The following is a 13,922-nucleotide window of genomic DNA, read 5'->3' on the forward strand; positions in this document are numbered from 1 at the left end:
TCCCACATTTGGAAAATTCACAAGGGGTCAGCACAGCCAGAGTGCAATGGCTGAGCCCCACACTGGGTGAACCACCTTCTTGATCACGGTATCTCTTCTGCTTAGTGGAGGAAAAGTCTCTCCAGTGCCAACATTTTCCGCTAACGGTAACCACTTTGTGTTCTGATAATATCATATCACGTCGACCTGCGTTAAATGCCGTTTAGGAATGCACTTGCACACAGAGTGGTGGAAAAGTAGTTTATTCTGTTTACTAGATTATATCAGTGAACCACTAGATTCCCATGATGCAACACTGTTGAAAAAATCACCAATTACTTTTTAATATCTTAACCTATCTGATATCACAAATGTTTGCGATATGACGAAATACAATCACATTCAGACACACACACACACAGAGACAAATGCATGAAACCAATTGATTTATTATCAATAACATCTCACATTCTCTTGTGCTTTTGATTTACTCCATAAAAGAAGGGTTGTAATTCCAACATGGAAAACACAGGGCCATCAGACACCAGTCCAGTTCCACTCCTCACCAACATTATTTCCTTTGATCATTTGAACAGGGCGAGGGAGCACAAAGCTGCAATCAGTAACAATATTCTTATTTGTCTTATAAATAAAAAGCAGTTGCTCCCTGACAACACAAGGAACTTTGATCATATTAAAAGGGCAGGGGAGACTAGCCCATAGAAGCTGCATTTAGTCAATTCAGCATCAAATGCTTACTACAAGGCAGTGTTGCTGATGAAATAATGCCACACACCCTAGTGGACAAAAGGCTTACAGCACCTGGTATTCCCAGGCGATCTCCCATCAAGTACTAACCAGGCCCGACCCTGCTTAGCTTCCGAGATCAGACGAGATCGGGCGTATTCAGGCTGGTATGGCCGTAAGCGAAGGCACATCTCTTGGTACACCATATAAAGTCAAAGTGAGTCTGATAAACAGACATTGCATTCTCACCAATTAGATAAGCAGCTTGAACTTTGGCTCACTCAAAAAGTGGAAGAAATTACATATACTGTAGCCATCACTTTTTAGCACAGATAGTTGGATGAAATACAAACAAACCTTGCTAACATTTCAAAGCGAGGGCACATATTTCAGCCTTGTGGGAAAAAACGGACAAATACAATGACTTCTGACAAATACATCATCAGCAACAGTTTCCCATGCAGCTATCCTACTAGCCACAATAAATACACAAAAGCTCTGGATGTTGAAAACCTATTGCATTGTTCTGTGCTAAGGAGGAACGCATGTATGGACAATTTCATATTGGAAGCGCATGGGGCGCGTATGACACATCATGACCGGGAGGGGTTAGAGTGGCTTCTCAACTATCTCTTGATTGAAGTACCAGCGTGGCATAAATACAATGCTGCATTTCGCAACATAATGTTTCGACAAAATGCCAACAATGTTTTGCTACAAACAAATGTTTCCACCTTTCGATTGGTCCACAAAGTCTCTTTCACAACTGACTTCAAAGATCTCCATAAGCACAGTCAGTTGACTCAAGTCATCCTTAAGCCTGCCGCTAAGCAACGGTTTATCATTAACAAAGACATCAGGATAAAGCACAAACGACCACTAACATAAATTATGCAATCGAGATTCCCACATTTGGAAAATTCACAAGGGGTCAGCACAGCCAGAGTGCAATGGCTGAGCCCCACACTGGGTGAACCACCTTCTTGATCACGGTATCTCTTCTGCTTAGTGGAGGGCAAGTCTCTCCAGTGCCAACATTTTCCGCTAACGGTAACCACTTTGTGTTCTGATAATATCATATCACATCGACCTGCGTTAAATGCCGTTTAGGAATGCACTTGCACACAGAGTGGTGGAAAAGTAGTTTATTCTGTTTACTAGATTATATCAGTGAACCACTAGATTCCCATCATGCAACACTGTTGAAAAAATCACCAATTACTTTTTAATATCTTAACCTATCTGATATCACAAATGTTTGCGATATGACGAAATACAATCACATTCAGACACACACACACACAGAGACAAATGCATGAAACCAATTGATTTATTATCAATAACATCTCACATTCTCTTGTGCTTTTGATTTACTCCATAAAAGAAGGGTTGTAATTCCAACATGGAAAACACAGGGCCATCAGACACCAGTCCAGTTCCACTCCTCACCAACATTATTTCCTTTGATCATTTGAACAGGGCGAGGGAGCACAAAGCTGCAATCAGTAACAATATTCTTATTTGTCTTATAAATAAAAAGCAGTTGCTCCCTGACAACACAAGGAACTTTGATCATATTAAAAGGGCAGGGGAGACTAGCCCATAGAAGCTGCATTTAGTCAATTCAGCATCAAATGCTTACTACAAGGCAGTGTTGCTGATGAAATAATGCCACACCCCCTAGTGGACAAAAGGCTTACAGCACCTGGTATTCCCAGGCGATCTCCCATCAAGTACTAACCAGGCCCGACCCTGCTTAGCTTCCGAGATCAGACAAGATCGGGCGTATTCAGGCTGGTATGGCCGTAAGCGAAGGCACATCTCTTGGTACACCATATAAAGTCAAAGTGAGTCTGATAAACAGACATTGCATTCTCACCAATTAGATAAGCAGCTTGAACTTTGGCTCACTCAAAAAGTGGAAGAAATTACATATACTGTAGCCATCACTTTTTAGCACAGATAGTTGGATGAAATACAAACAAACCTTGCTAACATTTCAAAGCGAGGGCACATATTTCAGCCTTGTGGGAAAAAACGGACAAATACAATGACTTCTGACAAATACATCATCAGCAACAGTTTCCCATGCAGCTATCCTACTAGCCACAATAAATACACAAAAGCTCTGGATGTTGAAAACCTATTGCATTGTTCTGTGCTAAGGAGGAACGCATGTATGGACAATTTCATATTGGAAGCGCATGGGGCGCGTATGACACATCATGACCGGGAGGGGTTAGAGTGGCTTCTCAACTATCTCTTGATTGAAGTACCAGCGTGGCATAAATACAATGCTGCATTTCGCAACATAATGTTTCGACAAAATGCCAACAATGTTTTGCTACAAACAAATGTTTCCACCTTTCGATTGGTCCACAAAGTCTCTTTCACAACTGACTTCAAAGATCTCCATAAGCACAGTCAGTTGACTCAAGTCATCCTTAAGCCTGCCGCCAAGCAACGGTTTATCATTAACAAAGACATCAGGATAAAGCACAAACGACCACTACCATAAATTATGCAATCGAGATTCCCACATTTGGAAAATTCACAAGGGGTCAGCACAGCCAGAGTGCAATGGCTGAGCCCCACACTGGGTGAACCACCTTCTTGATCACGGTATCTCTTCTGCTTAGTGGAGGAAAAGTCTCTCCAGTGCCAACATTTTCCGCTAACGGTAACCACTTTGTGTTCTGATAATATCATATCACGTCGACCTGCGTTAAATGCCGTTTAGGAATGCACTTGCACACAGAGTGGTGGAAAAGTAGTTTATTCTGTTTACTAGATTATATCAGTGAACCACTAGATTCCCATGATGCAACACTGTTGAAAAAATCACCAATTACTTTTTAATATCTTAACCTATCTGATATCACAAATGTTTGCGATATGACGAAATACAATCACATTCAGACACACACACACACAGAGACAAATGCATGAAACCAATTGATTTATTATCAATAACATCTCACATTCTCTTGTGCTTTTGATTTACTCCATAAAAGAAGGGTTGTAATTCCAACATGGAAAACACAGGGCCATCAGACACCAGTCCAGTTCCACTCCTCACCAACATTATTTCCTTTGATCATTTGAACAGGGCGAGGGAGCACAAAGCTGCAATCAGTAACAATATTCTTATTTGTCTTATAAATAAAAAGCAGTTGCTCCCTGACAACACAAGGAACTTTGATCATATTAAAAGGGCAGGGGAGACTAGCCCATAGAAGCTGCATTTAGTCAATTCAGCATCAAATGCTTACTACAAGGCAGTGTTGCTGATGAAATAATGCCACACACCCTAGTGGACAAAAGGCTTACAGCACCTGGTATTCCCAGGCGATCTCCCATCAAGTACTAACCAGGCCCGACCCTGCTTAGCTTCCGAGATCAGACGAGATCGGGCGTATTCAGGCTGGTATGGCCGTAAGCGAAGGCACATCTCTTGGTACACCATATAAAGTCAAAGTGAGTCTGATAAACAGACATTGCATTCTCACCAATTAGATAAGCAGCTTGAACTTTGGCTCACTCAAAAGTGGAAGAAATTACATATACTGTAGCCATCACTTTTTAGCACAGATAGTTGGATGAAATACAAACAAACCTTGCTAACATTTCAAAGCGAGGGCACATATTTCAGCCTTGTGGGAAAAAACGGACAAATACAATGACTTCTGACAAATACATCATCAGCAACAGTTTCCCATGCAGCTATCCTACTAGCCACAATAAATACACAAAAGCTCTGGATGTTGAAAACCTATTGCATTGTTCTGTGCTAAGGAGGAACGCATGTATGGACAATTTCATATTGGAAGCGCATGGGGCGCGTATGACACATCATGACCGGGAGGGGTTAGAGTGGCTTCTCAACTATCTCTTGATTGAAGTACCAGCGTGGCATAAATACAATGCTGCATTTCGCAACATAATGTTTCGACAAAATGCCAACAATGTTTTGCTACAAACAAATGTTTCCACCTTTCGATTGGTCCACAAAGTCTCTTTCACAACTGACTTCAAAGATCTCCATAAGCACAGTCAGTTGACTCAAGTCATCCTTAAGCCTGCCGCTAAGCAACGGTTTATCATTAACAAAGACATCAGGGTAAAGCACAAACGACCACTAACATTAATTATGCAATCGAGATTCCCACATTTGGAAAATTCACAAGGGGTCAGCACAGCCAGAGTGCAATGGCTGAGCCCCACACTGGGTGAACCACCTTCTTGATCACGGTATCTCTTCTGCTTAGTGGAGGAAAAGTCTCTCCAGTGCCAACATTTTCCGCTAACGGTAACCACTTTGTGTTCTGATAATATCATATCACATCGACCTGCGTTAAATGCCGTTTAGGAATGCACTTGCACACAGAGTGGTGGAAAAGTAGTTTATTCTGTTTACTAGATTATATCAGTGAACCACTAGATTCCCATCATGCAACACTGTTGAAAAAATCACCAATTACTTTTTAATATCTTAACCTATCTGATATCACAAATGTTTGCGATATGACGAAATACAATCACATTCAGACACACACACACACAGAGACAAATGCATGAAACCAATTGATTTATTATCAATAACATCTCACATTCTCTTGTGCTTTTGATTTACTCCATAAAAGAAGGGTTGTAATTCCAACATGGAAAACACAGGGCCATCAGACACCAGTCCAGTTCCACTCCTCACCAACATTATTTCCTTTGATCATTTGAACAGGGCGAGGGAGCACAAAGCTGCAATCAGTAACAATATTCTTATTTGTCTTATAAATAAAAAGCAGTTGCTCCCTGACAACACAAGGAACTTTGATCATATTAAAAGGGCAGGGGAGACTAGCCCATAGAAGCTGCATTTAGTCAATTCAGCATCAAATGCTTACTACAAGGCAGTGTTGCTGATGAAATAATGCCACACCCCCTAGTGGACAAAAGGCTTACAGCACCTGGTATTCCCAGGCGGTCTCCCATTCAAGTACTAACCAGGCCCGAGCCTGCTTAGCTTCCGAGATCAGACGAGATCGGGCGTATTCAGGCTGGTATGGCCGTAAGCGAAGGCACATCTCTTGGTACACCATATAAAGTCAAAGTGAGTCTGATAAACAGACATTGCATTCTCACCAATTAGATAAGCAGCTTGAACTTTGGCTCACTCAAAAAGTGGAAGAAATTACATATACTGTAGCCATCACTTTTTAGCACAGATAGTTGGATGAAATACAAACAAACCTTGCTAACATTTCAAAGCGAGGGCACATATTTCAGCCTTGTGGGAAAAAACGGACAAATACAATGACTTCTGACAAATACATCATCAGCAACAGTTTCCCATGCAGCTATCCTACTAGCCACAATAAATACACAAAAGCTCTGGATGTTGAAAACTGTTGATAAAACGTTTACTGGAGACAGGAGAACAAGTGGAGACATAGGACGAGGTGGATAATTGTATAATAAGGCAGGTTTATTCAAGTGTAAAAATATTAGGCAAAGCGTGCAGCACGGCTCCCTTCTGTCGGATTCGTATGGAATCGTCAGGAAAGAGGCAGTCTAAACAGTTGTACAGCTTTTTATATGCATTGAATGAAGTAGGTTGATCTAGTAGTCTGGCCTTCCGATTGGTCGATCTGGGTCTTGGGTAGTCCTGATCAGGCCTGGTGTCAACGTTCCATTGGTTCCTGAGATAGTTCTTTGTTTTGTGCTCCAACCTTGAGTTGTGTGTGTCTGTGGTTGTCATGGGGGAGGGGAGTTGTGTGTGTCTGTGGTTGGTGTCTTAATGAGTCCAGCATATGTCCAAGAGAAAAGAAGAGTGTGTGTATTTTGTATAAAAGATGGCTTATGTTGAGAAGTTGTTATTACTAGTTTCCAGTATCTATTACAATTTCTTACAAATCCCCCTCTTCACGTCTCACAAGAGACGTGACATAAAAGTAAAAAAAGACAAAGCTATGGGATAAAATTTGTCAGAAGACAAATTTTAATTCCCTCTCTTCACGTCTCACAAGAGACGTGACATAAAAGTAAAAAAGACAAAGCTATGGGATAAAATTTGTCAGAAGACAAATTTTGATTCCCTCTCTTCACGTCTCACAAGAGACGTGACATAAAAGTATAAAAGACAAAGCTATGGGATAAAATTTGTCAGAAGACAAATTTTAATTCCCTCTCTTCACGTCTCACAAGAGACGTGACATAAAAGTAAAAAAGACAAAGCTATGGGATAAAATTTGTCAGAAGACAAATTTTGATTCCCTCTCTTCACGTCTCACAAGAGACGTGACATAAAAGTATAAAAGACAAAGCTATGGGATAAAATTTGTCAGAAGACAAATTTTAATTCCCTCTCTTCACGTCTCACAAGAGACGTGACATAAAAGTATAAAAGACAAAGCTATGGGATAAAATTTGTCAGAAGACAAATTTTAATTCCCTCTCTTCACGTCTCACAAGAGACGTGACATAAAAGTTTCTTAGTCCTCAAATAGATAGACAGGTCCAGCTTCCCCATCATCAAGCAATGGGAACATTTGGGCCCTTTCCTGATTAGGGTCTATGGCGGCAGTGATAACACGGCTAGCAAGCGTGCGCGCACATGGAATGCAACAGCATCCACAAAGTACAAGAATGCCCGCAAAAACGGAAATTGATACTAGGACAGAGGAAACCAGCGTCTTATATTTACCAAAAGCATCCATCCATGAGTCCCACATAGAAGTGTCCACTCCAGAATGCTGTTTCATCTTACCATTAAGGGTACGAAGTCCCTCCAATGCTACAGTCAGACTCCCATCCGTAGCTGTGTTATTGGGAATGAAAGTACAACACTGCTCACCAAACATTGCACAGACCCCCCCCCGTTCAGCCAATAACATATCAACCGCGATTCTATTTTGAAATGCCATCAGGGACGTAGCTGCCAATTGTCCATGGACCGCCTCGAAGCCTTGTTGAGTCCAATTGCCCAGTTTCTGGACATTAAAATGAATGTAGTTAATTCTGTCCACATTTTTATTAACTGTACACCACCAACAAAATGATGATTCAAAACCTGCGGCCACTTGGTCAACCAATTTATACTTGTCTGGTACCCCCCTGGGGACGCCAATTGCATCAATGTAAGTTGGGTCCCCAGCAGAAGGGCCCACCGTGCGCTTGGTCCTGATAGGCCAATATTCAGGACCCAGGGCTTGTATACGGGTGAGCAGATCTTGGACGCCTATGGGGTAAACAGAGATGGGCAACAAAAGAGTTACAAGTGCACAGGTACCAGTGGCATTGAGGGGAAGTCTGTCAAACAGACTAGTTCCCCCACACCACCACCACACATCAGCTCTAGACACTGGTTTAAAGATTTCCGTGAGCATGTGAGTGTACAAGCACCAACTAGCAGGGAGCTTACCCAACAATGTCCCTCCAACTGTCATGGTTATGCATGTAAAATTAGCTCTAGCCACACTGGAGGAGAATATCGGTTTCTTGACCACCGTGGTGACTACTGGATAAACAGCGTCCCACTGTGAACACTTCTCAGGTGGGTTGTCTCTGTCCATAAGGGGCATTAGACAGTCTCCGCTAATAGCGGCTGGGACTATGCGGAGCAATGGTCCTAGCTCCCATAGCAAACAACACAGCTTTTCAGGGTCATAGTTAGCTGCTTGTTCAGTCAATAAGAGCCAATTGTTAGTGAAACCTGAGATTCCGGTGACAGTAAGAATGATATCATCAGAGGTGGTAGGAGTGGTGACCATATTAATAGGACCCCACTCACCCTTCCCCTTAGATGTTAAAACAGTAAACCGGTCAGAAATAGCAGAGGGCTGAGCCTGCTGTGTAATGCAGATTTTTAATGGCCAGTAGAGTAGATCCTTGCTAGGCTCTACCTGTGGTGCTAGTATGAAATCCTGACAACCCGTCCCAGTACCTGGTCGGATAATTAGTGATAAACCCCAATTACGCAATTTAGTCCTAGTCAGTGATAATCTTTGTCCGCCAGATAAGAACTGCTTGCCCTGATGAATAACTGGACCAGTCAGGACCAGTCTCAGCGACCAGGCTCTTCCATGACCACTCCTGAAACCCCCCTTTTGTCATATACCAGTTAAATCTGGTGTACTCCAAATGCATGCCCTCCCAGGCCATTCCTAGCTTTTCCCAATAACCCCCAAGACAGTGTAATGGTGGTAGTCACATTAACGGGTACACATAAGGTGGTGCTTCTAACCTCTGTTGGAGTACAGGGTTGGTCTGTGGTTGTAGTGCTACGTTTGTGTATGGCAGGACTGGTGAGATCGAGGGTAATGTTAGACGTGTCATTAGTGGTTGTAAGATGGGAGAGGGGTGGATGTGTGAGCTGTTGTATGAGCCATGTAGAGAGTTCCTAGGGACACTCCAAGTAATGATTATGAAAATAACAAACAAGGGACCTGAAATTCCCATTCTTTCCCAGGGAGTGAGATATCCCGGTCCTAGGTGAGTAGCCTTAGTTCGTGGAAACTGGGGCTGGCGTCCCATTTTCACCAACTAAGGTTTGTTTGTTTGGAGTCGAATTGAGATTGGCCAAATCGGCCCTGACTTCCGTCAGAGTTCTGGAAGGAGTTGGGGCTGGTGTACAATGTGTAAGGTGATGCCAAGGTGCGCCCGATTTACCTTTGACCTGGACTGAGTGTGAAGTAACCTCCTTCACTTCGTACGGTCCAGTCCACCTGGGTTCTAGCCACTTTCTCTTGTGGACTTTCACCCTTACCCAGTCACCAACTTTTACCTTCAGTGATGCCGGATCTCCCGTCAGCTCCCCCTGCTGGACCTTGTGAATCTGTTTGGAGAGAGCTGCAGAAAGTTCCGTCAGTTTTCTCACATATTCAGACATTACAATTTGTTGTACATCAAGGGCGGGCATATGACCTCCCTCCCTCGGTGGACCAGGCATGACCCTTCCAGTCATTATCTCATGAGGAGAGAGATGGGTGCCTGCACCTGGCGAGGCTCTCATGGCCATCAATGCCAGGGGCAGGGCTTCAACCCACGTCAACTTCGAACCTGCACATACCTTAGCTATCTTAGCCTTAAGGGTCTGATTTGAGCGTTCCACGAGGCCCTGCGATTGGGACTTGTACACTGACCCAAATTTGTGTACAATGCCAAATCTTTCCTCCACCTGTCTCAGGTGTTTGTTACTGAAGTGGGATCCATTGTCGGATCTGATTTGCCTGGGGACTCCATACCTTGGTATGAGTTCGGTTTGCAGCCACTTAATGACCGATTTTGCATCCTCCCTTGCTGTTGGTATTGCCTCAACCCATTTAGAGAACCTGTCTACCATAACTAACAGGTACCTTTTCCCATTTGTCACATTGTCTTGCCCCATATCTGTGTAATCTATGCTGATGTCCTGAAAACAAGCATTTGGGACTGGGTATGAACCCATGGGCGTTTGATATGGTTTCTTTGGATTGTGGCTACCACAAATGCTACACTCGTCACAAAACAAATCTGTCATGTCTTTCATGTGGGGGTGCCACCAGATGTGGGACACCTTCTGTAAAGTCTTCAGTTTGCCTTCGTGTGTGGGCCCATGAGCTTCTCGTAATAGTTCTGGACAGAGGTTTGCAGGGGCCACTAGTCTGCCATCATGGCATCTCCACAGTTCATCAGGTCCTTTGGTGGCCCCTTTCTGTCCCCATACTGAGTGTTCATAGGGTCCTGCTGAAAACTGGAGTTCTTTTATGTGTTGCCCTGTGAGCTCAGTCCGAGCTGGTTGGATCTGAAGTATCATTTGTCTCGGGGTGTATCCACCAGCTTTCTTGGCTGCTTTGTCAGCTGCATCATTTCCCTCGCTGACTCTGTTTTTCAGTTGTTGATGTCCTTTACACTTCATGATGGCCACCTTCTTAGGTAGTGAGACTGATTTAATCAGTTTTTCCATCTGTGTCTTGTGTTTGATTGGCATGTTTCCTGTGGTGGTGAAGTTGCGTCTAACCCATTGTGGTCCATCAGTATGGACTGCTCCATGAGCATACGCTGAGTCGGTGTAGATGTTTACAGTCTTTCCTTCAGCTCTTTCCAGAGCTTGTGTCAAACCTATGATTTCAGCTAACTGGGCTGATGCAGGTTGTGTGATGATGGCAGATTCCAAAGTCACATGTGATCTATCCGGGAGCTGCTGCACCACTGCGTATGCTGCTATGTTCCCTTCCTCTCCTCTATAGCAGCATCCATCTGTGTATAACCATAGGTCCGGGTTGGTGAGTGGTTCGTTCCCCAGGTCAGGTCTCAGTTTCAGTTCCTGTGCAGCTCTTTCTGCACAGGAGTGGGGTAGACCTTCTTCAGCATTGAGTGCGTCTGCCATGTTTTTGTCAGTGTTGACAAATGTGATGTGTGATTGTGTGCATTTATTCTGGATTTTCGTTTTTCTTTCAGCGCTGAACGTGAATTCTTTGCTCATCAGATATGCTGCAACCCCATGGTGGGTGTGTATTTCCAATGGATGGCACATTACCAAATGGGCTGTTTTTTCAATAGCTTTTGCCACTGCAGCTACATACCTGGAACATGTGGTTTGTCCTACTTCGATGTGGTCCAATTTGGAGGAGTGATACATCAACACTCTTCTCTCCCCCTCTTGTTTCTGAAAAAGGATGGATGATGTGAATCCTTCCTTTTCAGAAACATCCAGATGGAATTTGTTTTTGTAGTCAGGTGATGTCAATGCTGCTGCCACTGAGAGATCTGTTTTCAAGAGTGCAAACGCCTTTGATGCTTCAGTGGTCCATGTCAATGACGAGTGTAGGTTCCTTGGTCCCGCCTCTCGCACTATTTCTCTCAGTGGCTCAGTTCTGGCAGTGTAGTCTGGGATGTGTGTTCGGCTGTACCCTGTCAAGCCAAGGAAAGACAACATTCCCGACACCGTGATGGGGCGTGGATGATGAAGTATAGAGTCTCTGTGGGTTTTGGAGAGTCCTGCTCCTTCTCCCGAGATTTCTCTGCCAAGGAAAAGGACAGTTCTGCGACAGGTCTGGACTTTGCTCATTTTGACTTTGTATCCTTTGACGGCCAGAAAGTCCAGTAATGTTTTTGTCATCTGTAGGCAGAGATCAGACGTGGGAGCCCCCAGCAAAAGGTCATCTACATATTGGATCAGTATCACACCTTCTGGGATTTTCAACTCTGCCAGGTGTGTCTTAAGGATATGATTGAATATTCCGGGTGAACACCTATAACCCTGTGGAAGAACAAAATAAGTGTACTGTTGATGTTCATACGTGAAAGCAAAGAGTGGCTGAGAGGCTTCATCAAGTGGGATGCTGAAGAAAGCATTAGCCAGATCCACCACCGTGAAGTATTGGTGTTTTGGAGACAGATTGCTCAGAGTGATGTGAGGGTCAGGGACAGGTAGGTCTATAGGTGCAGTAACGTCATTTACTGCTCGGAAGTCTTGAACCATCCGGTATGTTTCTCCTCCGGCTTTCAGCACTGGTAGGATCGGCGTGTTCCATGGAGATACAGTTCGATAGATAACCTGTGCTCTCAGTAACCCATCAATGGTCGGTTCGATCCCCATGATCTGTTCGGGTTTCAAACGGTATTGAGTTCGGTAGATAGGTATTTGATCTGGGTTCAGTAGGGTGATGGTGACCGGTGTCACCTGTAGTTGGCCCACATCAAAAGGGGTGTGAGTCCATATCCTTTCATCTATGGTGGAGATCAATGCTTTGGTAGATGGGTGGTCAGTGTATGGCTTACCATGGTGTCTTGGCAGGGTCAGTCGTTCTGGAAGACAGTGTTCTTCAGTGTCAACAGTCATGAACCTCCACATGTTTTCAGTGGTGGCCTTTTGTATTCCCGGTGTTTGGGTGGGTTCCCACTGAAGTTTGGATGCTCGTCTGATCATAGGGCCCAGGCTCCTTGCTTCAAAACCATTTCCCACCGCTAGTGTAACATGGGGAGCTGACTCCTCCCCTAGTAGGTACCAGGATTTCAAATGAGGTGGTAGGATGACTGGTGCTGCCACCCCCTCTTGTCCACACACAATGGTGCAACACCTGATGGATGGCGTTAGGTGCATCATGTTCTCATCCCAGTCATCGGTGTATGTGTTCACGTCATTGTCTGTCACATTCAATGTACAGTGAATTTCAGCTTGTGGGGTCTTGTATGGGTGTAATGCATAGATCTGTGATTTCAGTTGATTGAACTTAAACTGGACCTCCGGGGTCCCAGGACCTGTCTCAATGCATTTTAGCCAATAGATTTCTTGTGTTGCTGACAACACAGGGGTTGGGATGATAGGTAACATCAGTACACTGACGGGGTAGGCAGGTGTTGAGGGAATAGGATCAATGGAGACCTCCACACCCTTCTCAGTGAGGTATATTGAACATTTTAGTTTGCACAGTAGATCCCTTCCTAGGAGGTTGATTGGACAATTGGGACAGTATAGGAACTGATGCTTCAAATTGGAAGGGCCCCATGAAAAAAGCAATGGAATGGTCTTGTTTTGTGCTTCGGGTGTTCCTGATACCCCCACCACCTGTATTGTTTCCGAAGAGAGTGGTTGACGAGATCTTATGGCAGAATACGTACATCCTGTATCTACCAAAAATTGGTGGGTCACTCCCTCCACCTCACACATGATAGTTGGTTCGGTGTGTAGTGGAAAATGTTGACCCCCATTCTCGTTCTGTGGTGGTGGGCAGCTTCAGGACCATGGGGCATATTCATCTGACATGCCCTGGAAAAGAGGAGGTGGTTGCTGATTTGGGTCTGGGTTTGGGTGATTATATGCAGGTTGAGGGCCCGCACGTGGTTGGTACATCTGTGGCCGGACTCCTCCACGTCCTCTTGGGTTGGTTTGTCGTGCCCGATTGGTCATCCAGTAATGTTGGGTCGGTGTCAATGGGTATGGGCACTGACGTGCCATATGTCCAGTTTGTTTACAATTGTAGCAGTTCATTGGTCGTGCTTGACCTGTCCCCCAGGGTGATGGGTATCGTGGTTGTTGTCCCCATGTTGAAGGATAGCCTTGTTGTGTTGGTTGATAGTATGGTGGGATGTCCATGGGTAGTGGCTGATCCAGGAGTTGTGATGGTAGGGGAAGTCCCTGTGGGGTTGACATGGGTGGTTGTTGTTGCTGTATCATTTGTGAAACAGTTTTTTCAATGATTTGTGAGATGTCTGGTTGA

At 44.2% G+C, this 13,922-nt stretch overlaps 6 non-coding genes and 1 pseudogene across 6 annotated transcripts; all 7 read right to left on the minus strand.

The window, feature by feature from the left end:
• Positions 1 to 789: 789 nt before the first annotated feature.
• Positions 790 to 907, minus strand: LOC120048919. Its single transcript, XR_005477068.1, has one exon. It is a non-coding gene; the product is annotated as a 5S ribosomal RNA (ribosomal RNA).
• Positions 908 to 1,576: 669 nt separating this feature from the next.
• LOC120048910 lies at positions 1,577 to 1,738 on the minus strand. Its single transcript, XR_005477060.1, has one exon. It is a non-coding gene; the product is annotated as a U1 spliceosomal RNA (small nuclear RNA).
• A 681-nt stretch (positions 1,739 to 2,419) lies between these two features.
• Positions 2,420 to 2,537, minus strand: LOC120048932. The gene has a single exon (XR_005477081.1). It is a non-coding gene; the product is annotated as a 5S ribosomal RNA (ribosomal RNA).
• Positions 2,538 to 3,206: 669 nt separating this feature from the next.
• Positions 3,207 to 3,368, minus strand: LOC120048909. Its single transcript, XR_005477059.1, has one exon. It is a non-coding gene; the product is annotated as a U1 spliceosomal RNA (small nuclear RNA).
• A 681-nt stretch (positions 3,369 to 4,049) lies between these two features.
• LOC120048930 lies at positions 4,050 to 4,167 on the minus strand. Its single transcript, XR_005477079.1, has one exon. It is a non-coding gene; the product is annotated as a 5S ribosomal RNA (ribosomal RNA).
• A 676-nt stretch (positions 4,168 to 4,843) lies between these two features.
• Positions 4,844 to 4,997, minus strand: LOC120048911 (annotated as a pseudogene).
• Positions 4,998 to 5,678: 681 nt separating this feature from the next.
• On the minus strand, positions 5,679 to 5,797 carry LOC120048908. Its single transcript, XR_005477058.1, has one exon. It is a non-coding gene; the product is annotated as a 5S ribosomal RNA (ribosomal RNA).
• Positions 5,798 to 13,922: the final 8,125 nt, after the last annotated feature.

The sequence above is a fragment of the Salvelinus namaycush genome, chromosome 5 (genome assembly GCF_016432855.1).
Source record: "Salvelinus namaycush isolate Seneca chromosome 5, SaNama_1.0, whole genome shotgun sequence".
In the NCBI taxonomy this organism is placed as follows: Eukaryota; Metazoa; Chordata; class Actinopteri; order Salmoniformes; family Salmonidae; genus Salvelinus; species Salvelinus namaycush.